Source organism: Coffea arabica, chromosome 8e (genome assembly GCF_036785885.1).
Source record: "Coffea arabica cultivar ET-39 chromosome 8e, Coffea Arabica ET-39 HiFi, whole genome shotgun sequence".
Taxonomy (NCBI): domain Eukaryota; kingdom Viridiplantae; phylum Streptophyta; class Magnoliopsida; order Gentianales; family Rubiaceae; genus Coffea; species Coffea arabica.
Genome location: NC_092324.1, coordinates 10,558,203 through 10,577,410, shown reverse-complemented (window position 1 = coordinate 10,577,410; position 19,208 = coordinate 10,558,203). Strand labels below are relative to the sequence as shown.

General features: G+C 35.9%; 1 pseudogene; it reads left to right on the top strand.

Annotated features, from left to right (window-relative positions):
• Positions 1–11,612: 11,612 nt before the first annotated feature.
• Positions 11,613–19,208, top strand: part of LOC140012654 (phragmoplastin interacting protein 1-like) — a 61,420-nt pseudogene continuing 53,824 nt past the window's right edge.

The following is a 19,208-nucleotide window of genomic DNA, read 5'->3' as shown; positions in this document are numbered from 1 at the left end:
CCGAAATCTAAGACTGAAACTATCTTGTAAGTATAAGCCAGCCATTTTAAACTGAAATTTGAATGTCTTCCATTTAGAATCTTGAAAAAGTGTCTTCTGGAAACTTTTAGTTTCCAACGGTATAAAGTTTTCCAATTATGGACCTACTGAGTGCAAGATACGATTTTTCAAAGATTGTTCCTTAAAGCTGAATTTTCGAACTTGTTGGGAAATGAGTTTTGGAAACTTTTCCCTATCCTTTGATATTGATTGATCGTTTTAGATTTGATTTCAAGAAGGAAATCAATTTTTTCTTATGTTATTAAACACCACTTTTGAACCTGAAATTTTGAGCAAGCAAATCTCTATTTCATGACATTTTTTTAGATGGTACAAGTGTACAATCTCCCTTGTTCATAAGGGATTTATAAGTAATAGTGTACTATAGCCAATTGTTATTTGCTCAGGCGCTCAAGGGGACTTTCAAGAGAATCTTGAAGCGGACGCCTAAGAGTTATTTGAGCACTTACTCCCTCTTTTGATTGGTGAGTGTCAAGTGCATGAATTGTTGATAAATGCTTTAATTGTTAATTGAGTATTATGGAATTGTTGAGACGAGTGTGTACTTTACCGCACTCGCTCTCCCTTAAGTGATGCTACAATTGAATTGTGCTATGTGAATTGCTATGTGAATTAAGTGAAGTGTTGCTATCGCAAACCATATTTATGTTATCATGTCGAGTGGAGCGAACCTCCTCGACTTATGTGTATACTCGTGGGACGCCCTCGTCCTCTCTTTCTTTTAATTATGCGATACTTGTTACTGGAATACATATGATCGGTAATTGTTCATAAACATATCTAACTCGTAAGCCTTGAGCGGATGCATGTACCACACCAATTTGGGTGGGAGGTACCGGTATCTCTCATGTCGACTCAAAACCCTAAACAAATAATCTGTTCTCTGAGCGATAGTATGTACCACACCGATTCGGGTGGGAGGTACCTCTCATGTCGACTGAATACCATAAACAATTGTAATCGATTCCCTGAGCAATAGTATGTATCACACCGATTCGGGTGGGAGATACCTCTCATGTCGACTCAGAATCATAAACAAAGTATAAGTCGATTGAGCAATGTCTCATTGACCACTGAGTGATAGTATGTACCATACCGATTCGGGTGGGAGATACTTCTCATGTTGACTTAGAATCATAAACAAAGTATAAGTTGATTGGAGTGATGTCTCATCGACCACTGAGCTATAGTATGTACCACACCGATTCGGATGGGAGATATCTCTTATGTCGACTCAGAACCATAAACAAAGTATAAGTCGAATGGAGCGATGTCTCATCGACCACTGAGCGATAGTATGTACTACACCGATTCGGGTGGAAGGTACCTCTCATGTCGACTCAGAACCACAACGTATAATCGATTTCCTGAGCAATAGCATGTACCACACCGATTCGGGTGGGGGGTACCTCTCATGTCGACTCAGAACCATAAATGGAGTAAGTGAAGTTCTACGGATTTAATTACCTACCTGGGTGACGGAATGTCATCACGAGGAGGTATTGGATTGAACTTTGGCAAAACAAGTGGAATTTAGCTCTTGAGAGCTCCTGTACCCTCATTGAATGTGTTTAATTGAAAATTTTGAATTGTTTGAATGTTACAGTTTTTATTCTTGCTTAAATGCTATCACTACCTGAACTATGTGTTTTGCATGTTTTTTTGGCCTCACGAGCATCCGCTCACCCCATTTGCTTTATTTTTCTTAACAGGGTCGAATTGCAAGTTGGGGAGAAATGCCGACTTGATCGCTTTTGGTTAGAATCATGGGATGTAATTGGCTAGTCGAATGATAATGACTGTATATTTTGGAAATATTGATGTACTTTTGAGAACTTGTGATGTAAGAGTTGAAAGTTTATTTAAGGAAGTGACCTTTCTCTACTTGGACTTGTATTATCGGGTATTATCTTTAAGTTTGGATTTGAATTATACTGAGTTCTGGCGAGAGCTAGGTAGGCGTCCCTCTGATACCCTTTGATTCGCCTTAGGGAGAAGTGGGGGCGTCACAGTTGGTATCAGAGTTTAGGATTTAGATCTTTGTAGTGTATCCTAGGCTTAAAAGTTTAGGATGCCGGACTGTGGGATTTGATTGTGTATTAAGTGCAACGTGATCTTGGTGCTTGAGGTTGTAGCACCATTTTTGCTCACAAAACACTATAAGACTTTCATTTTCAAGTTAGGTTGGAGGTGAGTCAAGATTGGGAAATCTAAATGGCCATCTGGTGAGTTTAAGGGTTAGAAACCTTGCTTTCCCCATTATTTTGCTTACCGAAATTCACGAAGAAAAGTTGAAAATGAAAATGAGACATCTTTTGGACTTCTAAAATGAAATGTTTCTTGGACCGTGGAAGTTGAATTGTACCAATTTTGGTGTCAATCTAAGACCATTTCGATATACAAATGATGTCCCAAAGTTGCTTTTCAATTCTGGAAAACTTTTCCTTTTCTCTTGGCCGAATGGTCAAATCTGATTTGGAAAATTATATTTCAAAAACCTTACTGTCAATTACCTCTAAATTGCTTATTGGATGTTTATTGAACATTGGTTTTGACGCTTGAATTAATTGAGGTTGATTGTGTGGAACGAAGTTTTTAAAAAGGAAGGAAACGCGAGAAGGCAGATTAGCCTTGGAACATTTCTTCAACTTCAGTTGTTTTAATGACTGCCTTTTCATGGGAGTTTTTGCAAGAAACTTGGTAGAAATGTTGTTCACATATAGAAGATTTAGCGTACCAAGTTTGGTGTATTTCCAATACCAAATCGATGGCCAAATGATACTTCAAAGTTAGCCTTTCAAACCTGGAAAATGACAGAACAGTTTATAAAATGCGACCAACTTTGAACTGATGTATCTCGACATCCAAAACTCCGATTTTAGTTCTGTTTGTTGTGTTTCAAACCTTGATTGGACTTTTTATTGTGTTACAAATTTCGGAGGCTAGTTCACATTCTGTGAATTTTGCCAAATTCTCAAAGTTTGCCGAAAACTAAGACTGAAACTGTCTTGTAAGTATAAGTCAGCCACTTTAAACTGAAATTTGAATATCTTCCATTTAGAATCTTGGAAAGATGTCTTCTGTGAACTTTTAGTACTTTGAAACAAGTTTCCAACGGTATAAATTTTTCTAATTATGGACCTATTGAATGCAAGATACGATTTTTCAAAGATTGTTCCCTAAAGCTGAATTTTCGAACTTGTTGGGAAATGAGTTTTGGAAACTCTTCCCTATCCTTTGATATTGATTGACCGTTTTAGACTTGATTTCAAGAAGGAAATCAATTTTTCCTTATGTTATTAAACACCACTTTTGAACCTGAAATTTTGAGCAAGCAAATCTCTATTTCATGACATTTTCTTAGATGGTACAAGTGTACAATCTCCCTTGTTCATAAGGGATTTATAAGTAATAGTGTATTATAGCCAATTGTTATTTGCTCAGACGCTCAAGGGGACTTTCAAGAGAATCTCGAAGCGGACGCCTAAGAGTTATTTGAGCACTTACTCCCTATTTTGATTGGTGAGTGTCAAGTGCATGAATTGTTGATAAATGCTTTAATTGTTAATTGAGTATTATGGAATTGTTGAGACGAGTGTGTACTTTACCGCACCCGCTCTAAGAAAATGTACAATCTAAGAAAATGTCATGAAATAGAGCATTGCTTGCTCAAAATTTCAGGTTCAAAAGTGGTTTTAATAACACAAGAAAAAACTGATTTCCTTCTTGAAATCAAGTTTAAAACGGTCAATCAATATCAAAGGAAAGGGAAGAGTTCCCAATAAGTTCGAAAATTCAGCTTTAAGGAATAATTTTTGAAAAATCGCATCTTGCACTCCGTAGGTCCATAATTGGAAAACTTTATACCGTTGGATACTTGTTTCAAAGTACTAAAAGTTCCCAGAAGACATCTTTCCAAGATTTTAAATGGAAAATATTCGAATTTCAGCTTAAAGTGGCTGACTTATAGTTACAAGACAGTTTCAGTCTTAATTTTTGGTAAATTTTGAGAATTTCGCAAAATTCACAGAATGTGAACTAACCTCCAAAATTCGTAAAACAATAAAAAGTCAAATCAAGGTTTCAAACACAATAAACAGAACTAAAATTGGAGTTTTGGGTGTCGAGATACATCAGTTCAAAGTTGGTCGCATTTTGTAAACTGTTCTGTCATTTTCCAGGTTTGAAAGGCTATTTTCGAAGTATCATTTGGCCATCGATTTGGCATTGAAAATACACCAAACTTCGTACGCTAAATCTTCCATGTGTGAACAAGATTTCTACCAAGTTTCATGCAAAAAATCCCACGGAAAGGTAGTCATTAAAATAACTGAAGTTCAAGAAATGTTCCAAGGCTAATCTGCCTTCTCACATTTCCTTCCTTTTTAAAAGTTTCGTTCTACACAATCAACCTCAATTAATTCAAGCATCAAAACCAATGTTCTATAAACATCCAATATGCAATTTAGAGGTAATTGATAGCAAGGTTTTCGAAATATAACTTTCCAAATCAGATTTGACCATTCGGCCAAGAGAAAAGGAAAGGTTTTCCAGATTTGAAAAGCAAATTTGGGACATCATTTGTATATTGAAATGGTCTTAGATTGACACCAAAATCAGTACAATTCAACTTCCATATGAGGACTTCTCCTCTATCAAATTTTACTTGAAAATTCATACGGGAAGGTAGTTAACTAAACTACCAAAATTTAAGGAACTTCCAAGACAAATCTGTCATCTTGCTTCCTTTTTCCTTTTCAAACATTTTGCACCATGAAATCAGTCCCATTTTGGTTCATTTGTGAAACCACGGTCCAAGAAACATTTCATAAGCAGTTCATAGTTGGTTGACATCAAAATTTTCAAAGCAAAGCATCTCACAAACAACCAAATCAATTGGCCAGCAAAAAGTAGGGTTTTCCAACTCTGCTGCAGTTTACAAATTGCACCATATCTCATTCAATACAACTTGGAATTGAGAATGGTCTGTGGCATTGAAAAATTGATTCAAAAGGCTACATTTTATCAGACAAATCGTTTTCAAAATCAATTCCTAAGTGAAAGAAAATAGAGCCATAAAATACAACTTCTACCTTTCTCTCGGATAGGTTAACAAAACAGGGCAGTCGACTTTGATCAATCACTACAGATGACTTTGTTCGAATTATAAGGTCTATAATACACCGTTAGAAAACTACGGATGTCTAGTTTTGAATGCCACTGACGGTACTCAATTCTGACATCCGGACAGAGAGATATGTTCATTCAAATAACACTGCCAGAGGACTACTGTTACACGAATTTTCAGATTTGTTCTTGCCAAAATTCAATTTTTATCCAACCAATTCAAATAATTTTTGGTAGAAACTTTCTACACACACTATATAACATATCTATATCAGTTTCAATATCATTTGAGCATCAAAAATTCGAACCAAAGTTTTGAGAAAAACAGGGCAGATTTCGGCCAAGCTTCCTATGCAATTTCCTTCGATTTTCCTTTCACTTTTCCAACAAATCTCATCTTCTTTATCACATAACTATCACAAACAACACTCATCATCATCATATCAGTCCTATAATATCAAGGTGGGATTTCATAGAGTCCACTCCAACCATTTAAATCCAAACAACAATAATAACAATGAAGTTACAAGCTTCCTAGCAAAGATCAACCCACTAAAGCCAAGGTTAGATGGTTGGATGATTACCTCCTACTCCTTTGAGTGAAACCAGAAATTTTGCACCTCCAAGACCCAAGAAAAATCGTGAGAAAGATGCCCTCTACCAAAATTGAGTTGCTTTCCAAGTTGTTTAGGTGTTGCGTGAGGGATTTTGAAGTGAAAAGATTGCAAAAATGGAAGTGAAATGGGATGAACTTTGCTCTTCTTCTTTTGCTTGGAGGTTCGGCCAGCCCTTGAGGATGAAGAGAGAGAGAAAGGCTGATGAATAAGGCTTCTTGGGGAAGCTTAAGAGTTTGTGATTAGAATTCCCTCAAAAGTCAACTCTTAATAGTGCACGCATGCGCATGTTTTGTGTCCGTTTTCTCTCGTGTTTGCTTCACGTGTGCACTAAACCTCTAATGTACTTCCTTTAACATTATAATTATTCACTCTTAGTAGTTTAGAATAAATTTCTTAAATCTCCAATTAACCGCTTCGGCTTGATATGCGCAAACTTCCAATTCGCGCGCGGTAAAACGAAATCTAAAAGGAATTCTTGTAACGATAATATAAGTAACTAATACTATAGTGAATAATCATAAAAATAACTATTTTAAGAATAAAACATGAGTTTTCAAATCTCCAAGATTATTGCACTCTCAGATCGAATACTATCTCGAAAAACGTATTTTCGCTATTTCTCACTAAACATGCTTTCGAAAATTAAATTTGCTAACGGAACATTTTAAAAATATATGTAAGGCATAGGTCCATGTAAATGGTTTTAAAAGGGTTGAAATAAATTATTCGGAGAAAATGAGTGAATAAATATTTAAATAAGCCATTAAAATAATATAAAAGTAAGAATATAAAATCCAGGTCACAAAAACCAACCATAACAAAGCTGAATTTGGGAAACCCTAAGCTGAGATTTTCACATACAAGCTGAAATTTTGCTAAAGCAAGTCAAACTAACATATATAAGCTAGATATTGCACATGGCAAAACTATCAAATCATGCCCAACCTTAAGCATCATATAAGGGCAGAAATTTCATCATAAAAATTGAAAATTTCCAAATCTCCACTTTATACCAAGAAATTTCTAATAAAATATCAATTTTCAACTATAAACCACTAGTATGGTAGTATTAGAAGTAAAGAAAAGTTTCTTGCCATAAATACCTTAAAACTCCTAGAAAGATGGAAACTTAATGCTTCTTCCTCCAAAATCTCTCCATTCAAACCTTTAATCTTCCTTAGTGATCAACTTTTGTGGAGTAGTTAGTAAGATAGTTGGCTAAACTCAAGATTCAAGCAAATTTTTGAAGTTGTAGGAGGAGTTTTCTTTCCCTTTTTTTCTCTCAAATAATTCAGCCAAGAGGAAGCAAAAAGTGAAGGAATTTTAGCCAAAATTTCCAAGATAAAGCCAAAGTTGTCTTAGTCAAAGAAAGCTTAGATGATCGACACTTGTCGCCGTAGGAATCAACCTATCATTTTTTACTTTCCTTTGACTCTAATGAATAATCCATATGGTTTTCCTTCAATCCACTCTTAACACTTCTAATCACACAAATCTTCTTAAATAAATACCCATTTTTATCCACTAAATTTATTACGTAACTCACTAATAGGTCTCGCTTCTATAATGCCTACGAACTTATTATGAACTAACTTATACAAGAAAAATGATTTAAAAACTAGACTCACTTATAAAAATATCTAAAAAATTAAGGTAATAAAGTAAAGTAAAGAAAATATATTCAAAGAAATAAAATAAAGTAGAAAATTTTTTTCGGGTCTTCACATGGTTAATACATGATGACAGTTTATTAAAGCGAATAAATAGGCAATACGATAATTAAAACAAGATCTAAAGGTGCCCCATTTAGATGTCGGGGTAAGCCTAAAATAACATGAATACATATACATAGTATTAATGCGATAAACTGAAATTTAAACGTGCTATTTACAAAATGTGGTCACCCTAAGTTAGTACCACGCCAAGACTCTTGTTTCTAGAGCTTATGAATGCAATATAAGAAAATAAAATAATAGTTAGTTTAATAAACAACACATAACAGATTGAAGCAACAAAATAATATAGAAATATAAGATAAAGAAAAGAAAGAGGGATAGAACCCCTCCCCTCGTGTCTAGTGTTCTTAATAGGGTAGATGAAGGCTCTATCTTAGGTAATTTCTAAATGGATGCATGAAGTTGGGTTCATTAATGCATCTAGACTCAATAAGGTTTCAGGTTCCCAAACCTTCAGACAAAAGGGTGAAGGATCATCAATTCCAAAGCCCTTAATCGGTGGCTCGGGTGATCCTTCAGACATTGCTACGTGCACATCGTGCCACGGCCACATGTCCAAGTGGATCGATTCTAATCCTAATAGGGAGGAGTGGTGTGACAACCACAAAAAGAAAATAAGACAAAGGATTAAAAGAAATAACGTATGCACGTATGAAGTGCTCCTTCGAGAGAAGGGAGTAATACCATTTGAATATGCATGAAGGTTCTAGGGTAATATCGCTCCCCATCCCCAAATGCAAAACGCGATACGAATAAGCAAATAAACAAAAATAAATAGATAAACCATTCATCACATACACGAAAAACGGTGAACGAATATGAGTGTGAAATGCAAAACATCCGAAAAAAGAAAATTGCAACCTAAAACATCCAAATATGATAAATAAAAGGGTTAAAAGAAGAAAAAATAACTAACTTGTAAGGATTGAAGACAACCTAAGAGGGGGTGAATTAGGTAAATTAAAAACTAATCAAGTTATGAGACACTTTTTGGCTCAATATGAAATTTACCCTTTTTTCTAGATGACCACTCAATGGAACAATTAATAAGAAAACAAGATTACTTGTGAGTAGAAAAGATGAGCAATTTATGTTTACAAGATAGTAAGTAATAGGGAAAGAATAGCAAACCAATTTCGCTTCAAAGCTCCTCTTGAGTTTGAATAACACTTTATAGAACAAGTTTCTTTAATGTTGATCAAATACAACCAATTTTTGTGTATAAAAAAAGGATCACTTCCTCCTTACCCCAAGCTACACTTGGTCAAGTTAGGAAGTTTTACTATCACTCTGGATAACCCTCACAAAGCTATACTATTGAAGTTTTTTTCTCACACAAGAAAAGCTTACACGAAATTCACACAACTAAGAGTACAAATCTTCTTTGTAGAGTATTTTCTCACTAAAATCATTCTTGATCTTTTGTAGTCTCAATGTACAAAATTTCTTAGAAAGTAGTTGGCCATGCACTATTTATATGAGACCAAAAAGTGTCCCATTAATATTTCCAACGGATAGAAGGCAGTTGAAAAGTCAACTAGCCGTTGGGAGTATCAGACGTCCGGTACATCCGATACTTGAATCCGATTTCAGGCATTGAGTTTGAGGAAATTTCTTTAATTCTTTTGGACATCCGATGTCTCTGATGCTTGCATCCGAAAGCAGATGATAAATATGAGAAATCTTCTTCAGTTCTTTCGGACGTCCGGTACCTCCAATGCTTTGCGTCCGAAGTGCCGCATTATTTATCGGACGTCCGGTACTCTAATGCTTTGCGTCTGATCGAAATCAGTGAGCTAGAGGGAATGTCTGAATTCCTTCGGACGTCCGGTGGTGGAGTTCTTCATGCGTTTGAAGTTGCGCAATGATTATCGGACGTCCGGTCCTGTCTTCACAAGCGTCTGACAGCTTTCAACAACCTTTGTTTCTTTCAATTGCACTTGATTTTTGAATCTGATTTGCTTCATAACTGAAAATATTTTTTGAAAAAATATTAGTATCATCATTTGTTTTGTAAACATCAAAAGTTAGGAACTAAAATTAACAATCTCTCCCTTTTTGATGATGACAAAACAATGGATGGAGGAAAAAATAATTGAGCCAAAACTCCCCCTCACTCAATGCATCAAAGAAGTTTTTAAAAGCTAAGATTTTTAAGGTCAGAATAACTCCCCTTTACTAATTTACATACATGTTAACCAATTTATACTTTCTAAACATCCTAACATCCATTTCTCCCCCTTTTTGTCATCATAAGATGATTTTAACAACCAATATGAGCAATACAATATCAGCACCGCAATCATACAATCAACAACAGAAATTCAATCCAATCCAATATACCATCAACATCCAATCCATTATACCAAAACATACCAAAAATGCAATCCAAACACAAACACAAAAAATTAATACCAGAAATCAGAAGAAGTACCAAACAGAAAAGCAAATTAACTAGAAATCATTAAAGTTAACCAATATCCATTAGTACAGAATACTTGAAACATCAATAAGAGTAAATTATAGAAGATGCAAATGTCTAATATGAAGTGCCATTCTAAAATGAAGTGCAAATGCCTAAGAGTACCTAAATGGTAATCTTGGATGATCTAGGCCTTCTTCTTGCAAGGCGAAACTGAGTAGGATCCACTTCTTCTTCAGTTTCCTCATCATCATTATCACAAGTTTTAGTTGCTGGAGCCTTGCCCTTATCTTGTGGCTGAGAACTTGAGGCATGGACTTTCGAAGTGGACTCAGGTTGTGGCCCTTTATCTTGTGGAATAGGAGTTGACTCAATCTGAAACTCCTTTTGATGCACATTTTCATCTTTTTGAGGGACAGGAGGCACAAACAGATTTCTTTTATCTATAAAAATGGCTTGTTGCTCAGGTGACATGGTCATCATCAGACCATCTTCAAGAAGGAGAATGTGTTGTTTGAATTCCACAAAAAAGGAGATGACTTCATGATTGGATGAGGAAGGTTGAGTGGATGATCTTCTAGGATGGATGGTAAAGGGTGAAACAAACTGAAACTGATCTCTGGGAGGTCTAGGGGTGACAGGAGTTTCATGACGATTCTTTGTCCTAAACTCCAAAATAGACTTCTTGTAGCACCAATGACCATCAAAGAATCTAAAATTTTTTCTTTCAAAATAAGTTTTTGAAAAGATAATGGATACACTCTCTTTTGGAGACACTCCAGTGAAGGGTATTTTGAAGTGAGCAAAAATTAGAGTTAAAAATTTTTCATAGAAGAGTTTCCTACGGCTATCAGTACTGATTTTTAGCAAAAATTTGCACATTACAAAGTCAACATTAGTTCGAACTTTTTTGACAAAGCAATAAAACAAGTAAAACTCCATTTTATTGGTATCAGTCCTATGACCATTAGTAGGAACCAACAAATTTGAAATTATGGAAAAGATGATCAGATTTTGAGGACTGAGATCCTCCAATTTTGCTTCAACAGGTGTGTTAAAGTGTTGTCGGAAGTAAGTCATCAGTTTTTCAACATGAAAATGGTGATAGGGAGAAGGAAACTCTTCATAAGAGAAAAAGTTTGTAATTTTTCCTTTAAAATCATCTTTAATTTTGGTCTTTAAAATCATATTGACAATGTCAGGATTGAGTGCAATATCAACTAAATTGACACGAGAAACAAGGTCAGTGTGTGAACTACCCTTCCTAAGGTTAGCAAAGAACTGATGAAACATATCAGGATAATAAGTGTTGGGTAATGTCAGAATGTGAGACCATTTTTGGAATTCAAAGAGCTTAAGAACTGGTTCAAGATCAATCTTAGGGAATTCAGGGGGGAGGATGGTCTTTTGAGTGAAGAAACCCTTTTGTGAAATCCATTCAAACCTCTCCCTGGCATCATTATCAATAAACTTGGACAATGTAGTTGGCTCTTCCTCAGTTTGAGCAGTAGGTTGCATTCTGGCAGGACGTTTCCTTTTTCCACCGCATTGAGCATCAGTTGGCACACCAGCCCTTTTTCTAGGTGATTTCCTGGTGGAAGACTCAACATTTTCTTCATCTCTGAGCCTGGTAGTGCGTCCGGTACCAGTATGGCCTCCTCTCAATCGTACTATGTTGATATGCAGGATGATTTTGATGCAGAGATTGATGAAAAGGTGTATGAAATGGACTAATATTGCAGTTTAGACTACAATATATGTTTGAATCTTTCAAAATGGGTGAATTTTGAGTGTCTGGGGTTTCAGATAAAAATTAGGATCGGTGGAGTGGTTGGCAGTTAGAAGAGGTTGTAAATGCCAATCAATGCGCAAAGGAGTTGTGACTGTATTGGTGAAGTCAATTTCTTGAAAATTGATCAGAGAAGAGACGAATTTGAATTTTGAAATTGGAAGAAGGTGAAGGGGTGCGTCCGAGACAATGGTTAGCTTTGAAGTAAATGAAGGAGAAAACTTCTTTATAATAGGCCACTTTTGATTGTCGGACGGTCGAACGAAAACAAGCGTCCAACACTACCGTCCAATCCAAAATTTTTTTGAAAAATGGCTTAGAACACTGTCGGACTTCTGTTCATATGGTATCGGACGTCCGATAAAGTGTGACCAGAGAATTTTTAGAAATTCTTTTCCAAAACGCCTAATTTTGTTCTAAAAAATACAAACTGATCCAGTGGTAAGGCTTTTGTCAGAATATCAACAATTTGATCTTTTAAACAAACATATTGTATACAAATTTCACCTTTTTGGACAAAATTACGAATGAAATGATGCTTTATGTCTATATGCTTTGTTCTAGAATGTTGAATAGGATTTTTTATCAAATTTATGGCACTTGTATTATCACAATACATAGGCACACATTCATACATCAATCCAAAATCATTTAATGTACTTTTCATCCACAACAATTGAGCACAACATGCACCAGCGGCAACATATTCCGCTTCGGCCGTAAACAAGGAGATAGCATTTTGTTTCTTACTAAACCATGATACTAAGCAATTACCAAGAAAGTGACATGTGCCATTTGTACTTTTTCTATCTATCCTACATCCACCAAAATCGGCATCCGAAAAATCACATAAAGGAAATTCATAACATTTTGGATACCAAAAATCATAATTCAAGGTTCCTTTTAAGTATCTAAAAATTTTTTTCACAGCAATTAAGTGAGATTCGTTTGGACAAGATGGGAAACGAGCACACAAGTAAACAACAAACATAATATCAGGTCTACTTGAGTTAAATAAAGCAAACTACCAATCATACCTCTATATTTCTTTTCATCAATTTTTAAACCTTCTTCATCCTTATCAATCTTTGTAGATTTGCATATAGGTGTTCTAATTTGTTTTGAATCTTCAATTCCAAATCTTTTGAGAAGTTCCTTTGTATATTTAGCTTGATTAATGAATGTGCCTTCTTGATTTTGAATCACTTGGAGCCCAAGAAAGAAATTCAACTCTCCCATCATGCTCATTTCAAACTCATTTTGCATAATAGAGGAAAAATTTTTGCACAAACACTAATTAGTAGTACCAAAAATAATATCATCCACATATATTTGCACAATTAAAAGATCATTTGAAATTTATTTAGTGAAAAGAGTGGTATCTACAATATCTCTTTTAAAACCATTTTCAACCAAAAAATCACTTAAACGTTTATACCATACTCTTGGAACTTGTTTTAATCCATACAAAACTTTTGAAAGTTTAAACACATGATTTGGATATGTCTCATTTTCAAAATTGGGAGCTTGGTCAACATAAATCTCTTGATCAATAAAATCATTTAAGAAAGCACTTTTAACATTCATTTGAAATAATTTAAAATTGTTGAAACATGCAAATGTCAAAAACATTCTAATTGATTCTAGTCTATCTACGGGAGTAAATGTTTCATTAAAATCTATTCTTTCTTCTTGAGCATACCCCTTAACGACAAGTCTAGCCTTATTTCTCACAACTTCACATTTGTCATTCATTTTATTTCTAAATACCCATTTTGTGCCAATAACTGGATGATGTTGAGACCTTTCAACTAATTTCCAAATCTTGTTTCTTTTAAATTGATTTAGTTTCTCTTCCACAGCTAAAATTTAGTTTTCATCTTTCAAGGCATCAACAATATTTTTGGGTTTAAAGTGCAAGACTAAAGCAAACTTATCCATCAATTGTTTAGAGGAGGAACGAGTTCTTATCTTTTTGGATGGATCACCAATGATAAGCTCCTTGGGATGATCCAACTTTTGGGATCAAACTTTTGGAAGATCCCTAGGTGCACCATCATCCTTGTCATTTTCTTGTAATCCTTGATTCTCTTGGTGATCATCTTCCTTTGAATATTCTTCTAGTGGAGTATTATCTTGATCTTAAATTATGAGTTTTTTAAGATCTTATTGAACACCTACATCATCATCCTCTGTAGACACCAAATTTTTGATTTTTTAACTTTATTTGTTTAATTAATTTAATAGCTTTATTTGTTTCAATTCTAGGGTTTTTATTTTATTTTATTTTGTTCTAGTTTATTTATTTTCTTATTTTTATTTTATTTTATTTTTTGTCTTCATACTAAATTTCAGAAAAACAAAAGGAAAAAAAGAAGAAAAAGTAAAAAATGACAAGTGGAGGGGGCATGCATGGGGACAAGTGTCCCTTTGGATATTAAACAACAAGGCACCTAAAGGGTTAAATGGTAGACACTTGGAGGCCCAAGATTTAAAAGAAAAAAAAGAAATGACAAAAGGGAAAGGAATAGCCGACAGAGGGGAGGTCGGAGAGCTGGAGAGGAAAAAGGGGGGGGGAACAATTAGAGAGGGGAGCTTCGTCTGAGGCTAGAGGAAAAAACAGAAGAAAAGAAAGAAATAGAGGCGGACGGACGAGGACAAGAGGAGGGGACGGCTAAAAAAAAAAAGAAAAGAAAAAAGGAGCTTGGCGACTGGAGTGGGGTGAGTTTTGAGAGGAAGGTTTCAGGTAGAGGCAGGAGCCTAGGAAAAAGCCAGGAAAAAAGAAAACCGAGAGGGAGAGAGATTTGGAAAGGGAAGGTAGAAAAAAATCCAAGGGAAGAACTTGGGAACCTGGGGAACAAGAAACCAGAAAACTAATCGAACAAAAAAAAAGGGAAAACGGAGGTTTGGAAGAAAAAACAGAGAGGGAGGGGCGGCAGAAGACAAAAAAAAAGAACAAAAAAAATAGAGGAACCAGGAGGCGGGCTAAGCAAAGAACAAAAAGAAAACAGAGGGGATCGAGGGATTTTCGTCTGAGAGCAAACGGGAAAGAAACAGATCGAGGAAGGAATGCCGGCCCTTGCATGCTGCGTAGACGCCGCTGTAGCTCCTCCTCCTGGCTCATTCTGCTGCACTTTACAAGGTTGATGGATGGGGCGCGCGCCTTACTTCACTGTCACGAGGGAAAGCAGGGGTGGTTTACGGCTGGAAAAGAAAACAGAGCAAAAGAAAGGGACGGAGGAAGAACCGTCGCCGCTCATAGCCTCCGCCGCCGCTGCAGCAGCAGGAACAAGCGCTGTCGGAACCACCGCCGCTCATTCCAACACCACACTTCACCGGAGTCCACCGTCGCCGCTAAAAAGCTCACTGACGAACACTGTAAGTTGCTCTCTTCCTTTAGATTTCATTATTTCTTTCAAAGCATGTCTGCCGTGGGTTGATATGGCAAGTTTTATGTCGATTGTTTGTTATTTTAAGAACATATATGCTTTGTGTGTTGATTGATTTGAATTACTTTGGATATCTGAAAAATTTGGGTGTTGAATTACATCATTTGAGCAGAAAATTGATGAATGTTACCATGCCCGTTAGTTGTTTGATAAAATGCCCGAATGAAAAGTTTGAACCAAAAGAAGAGATTCTGTGTTTGTCTGTTCAAAAAGGGGCTCTGGTCAGTTCAACACGGGCTAGAATCCGCGTGTTTGCTAGTCGGGAAGAGGGAGAGTAGCCATGATTTTTTTTTTTTTTGAAATCAATTTCATCTATTTTTTTTTACGGGTCTTGTGTCTTGCAATGGTGTAGTGTTTCGCCATGTAAAGCTGTTGAATTTTGCATGTTCGGAAGTTGCAGGAAGCTGAATGAAAAAGAAGGCTTTCATTTCTGATTTGCATGATCTTTTTGCAATTTTGTCTTGGTCCTTCAACTTTTGCATAATTTCATTATGGCCCGAATACTTCTGCAATCGAACCATTTCTGCCCCTATTGAGATTTAATCCTCTCGAGTCTATTCTCGAGCAAATAATTTTTGGGAACTTAGAGTATAATCAGTCTTCAATAAATTTTAGTAGATTTTTATATTGATTGGGTTTTGATGGTGAGTTTATCTATTTTGATTTGGGTTTAGTTTATTATTCTTTTGGGTTTTGGTTTGGGCTAGAGGGGAGAAGCCCACCAGTTTTGTTGATTAATCATTGTGTCAAAATAATAGACTGGCCCACTTCATTTACCTCGGACTTTCGGTTGGGTTTGGGAGGCTTTAGCCCAAGAAAAATAAAAAATAGCCCAATGGCCTGTTTTGCCAAGTAGCCTGATAACGAAATTTCATTCCAGTCCCCTGACTTTTGAGTGTTTTCACAATGGCCCTAGCAACTTGTAACTTCCTTCAATTGAGTCCCTAATTTAATTGCAAATAGGTCTCTAAACTTTATTTTTCTTTAATTTTGACCCCAAAACTTTGTTAATGTTTGCGATCAAGTCTTTTATTCTTTTGACTTCTTGAATGTGGGTTGTTTATATGATTTAATTGATCCAATTTCACGATTCATTTTCATCTTTTATAATTGTTTGTTAATTAAAGTGGTGCCTTGACCCTTTCTTTTATTTTGGAGGGTAAATAAGTAATTTCACTCCATGAGGGTCCCAACTCAAGGGAGGTACCTCCTATCCCTCATGTCTTACTTTATTTGACCCTACGTGCCCTATGTGACTTTATATGTTTAATTGCATGCCTCTTGAATGTTTTATTTATTTATTTATTTATTTATTTATTCGCTTTATTTGTTTCAATTTTATTTTAATTTAATTTGTAATTATTTGGGTAGGGCAATTAAATGCCACAATTGTAATAGTTAGGTATTTATTTCAATTGTTTTATTTTATTCTTTTCCCCTTAGATTGTAGTAGGGCCCCCCCAATGTAATAGTTAGGGCTTGCTTGTTTTATTTGCTTGGTATGTTTTGCATGCTTATGTGTTATGTGTTATCCGCTTTCTTAGGGCCTTGCATCTAGATATCATGCTTATGTGTTAGGTGCTATACGTGATTTATGTGTTTACCTGCTTTTATTAGGTCTTACATGATTTATTTGATTGTAACTGATGTGTGATGTCACCACACTAGTCCAACGCTAGTTGTGGCCCCCTTTTCCGATTTTCCACTAGTCCAACGCTAGTGAGAATTTGTAGGCATGGGCTAGTCCAACGCTAGACCCTTAGAGACTGTCTACGCGTTAGATCATGATTGTGTGATAAAATCACTTCATCTCATGCATATTTTTCACTTTTTAGGCCTTTACCATGTTGCATGACACTTTCCTTATATGTATAGCCCTTATCCCGTATTTCTGCTTATATATATTCCTTACTCCTTTGTATGAAAACATGACATTAGACTTGCATTCCCATTTAAGAATTAGAACTAGGTTAGATCATTTGCGTGCTAGATTAGGAAAACCCCATTGGATATGGGATATGGACGAGTTTGGCTTTTCTAACCTTAGCACGCTCGTATTCCCTCTATTAAAGGGAACATTGAAAGTCACGAGTGTAAGTCCCCGCACCCATTATGATGCATTCCTTTAGGACATACACATTTGTATATTATTATTTTCTTTACTTTTTCTTTCTTTCGAGTCTCATAACTTGCATTATTCGTGACTTCTTCGAAAAGTCTTTATTGGGCATCACAATTAATGCGATTGGCACCAATTGAGCTTTGAAGAGAAATTTCGACCTCCCCCGATACCCTCTTAGGTTTAGGGTTTGCATTCATATAATACATCCAAATGTGATAAATTCTTAGGTTAAAACAAGAAAATCTTTGACTAAATCGCGCAACTAGCCTTGGCTAGGTTGAAAGGGTGCCTTGGATTCTTATCCTTGCCTTCCCTTTCTTCAAATGTGACTCTCGAATCTTTTTCTTTGATCTTCGTAGACTTGGAGTCGTTTAAAAAGGGTTCTCTACTTTTTTCTTTAAAAAATTCATTTTTAAGTGACTTGGTACACCCTAACCCTATACCAAATGGCGACTCCATTTTTCATTCGAAAACCCTTTTTAAACTATATTTTGGGTCAAATCGTCGCATTGTCAAACCCCCATTTAGGCCCTTTTCCTTTATTTATTTTCTAAAAACAAAACTCATTTTTCCAAAAATAAAAAATCCATCTTTCGAAACTCATTTTTTACGTTAAAAATGGGGCGCGACAGCTGGCGACTCCACTGGGGACCTAGAGGGTCCGAGCATTCGATTTAGTCAACCTTTTCTTCTTTTAACCTTCTTATATATCACATTTGGAGTATTAGGTTGCATTCTTCTTTTCCTTTTCCTTTTTTTCTCTTTTTAGGATTTTTGCATCTACCGCGCGCATAATCGCTCTTCACACACTATGTATGTGATGAATAGATAGTTCATTTATTTGTTTACTTTTACTTGTTTCGCGATTGCATTTTGGGATGGGGGTAGTTACCCTAAAACCTTCGACCGCATCTGATGGTATAATCCCTCCCCTCAAAAGAAAAGCACTTCATACGTGCATGCATAGTTTTATTTACCCTATTTTTTCTTTATCGTGGGCGCTATCCCACATCCCCCTGTAGGATTAGGATCGATTGCCTTAGGTATGTGGATGGTGTGCACTGCGCCCATAGCGATACCTAAGGGATCACTCGAGCCACCGACCGAAGGTCCTGGGATTGATGACCCTTCGCCTTTAGGTCTGAAGGCTTGGGAGTCTGAAACCTGATCGAGTCTAGATTCATTAGTAAACCCAACCTCATACATCCATGTTAAAAGTGCCTAGGATAAAGTCAACCTACCCGACTAGGAGCACTAGGCACGATGGGAGGGATCCCACCCCTCTTTCCCTTATTTATCTTTTTGCTTTTAATTGTTCAACGTGTTATGTGATTATGTGTTGAACTAACGTTTCTTTGTCTTATTGTCCTTTGCATTCACAAACATTGGAAAATAAGAGATCTGACATGATCTCCCTTTAGAACCTACCCTTGTAGATAGGCTGTTGCACGTTTAAAATTTTTCGATATATTTCATTCTAGGCCTACCTTGGCATCCAAAGGGTCCTTTTAGGTCATGATATCATTACATATTTTATCGCCTTGATAAATTGGCATCATGCATAAACCCTAGAGAGGGAATGCCACATAAGGGATCCCGTATTAGAAATAAGCAACCTCGTGTCTCGAATACTTAATCCAAAGAGATTTGCACGTTTACATTTTGTATCATCTAAAAGGGTAGTGCACGAGATAAGGTAGGATCCAATTTTTTCCCTGATAACACAATAACTTTGGCACATTAGGATATGGGTATCTAATAATCATCTTTTGGCCATTTTAACATATTTGGTAAAAATCCCTTGCTTAAAGGACATTAATTTGAAGAAATTCGCAAATAATTCCTTATTGTTGAGATGATAAATATTGAGGCCAAATCTTGATTTT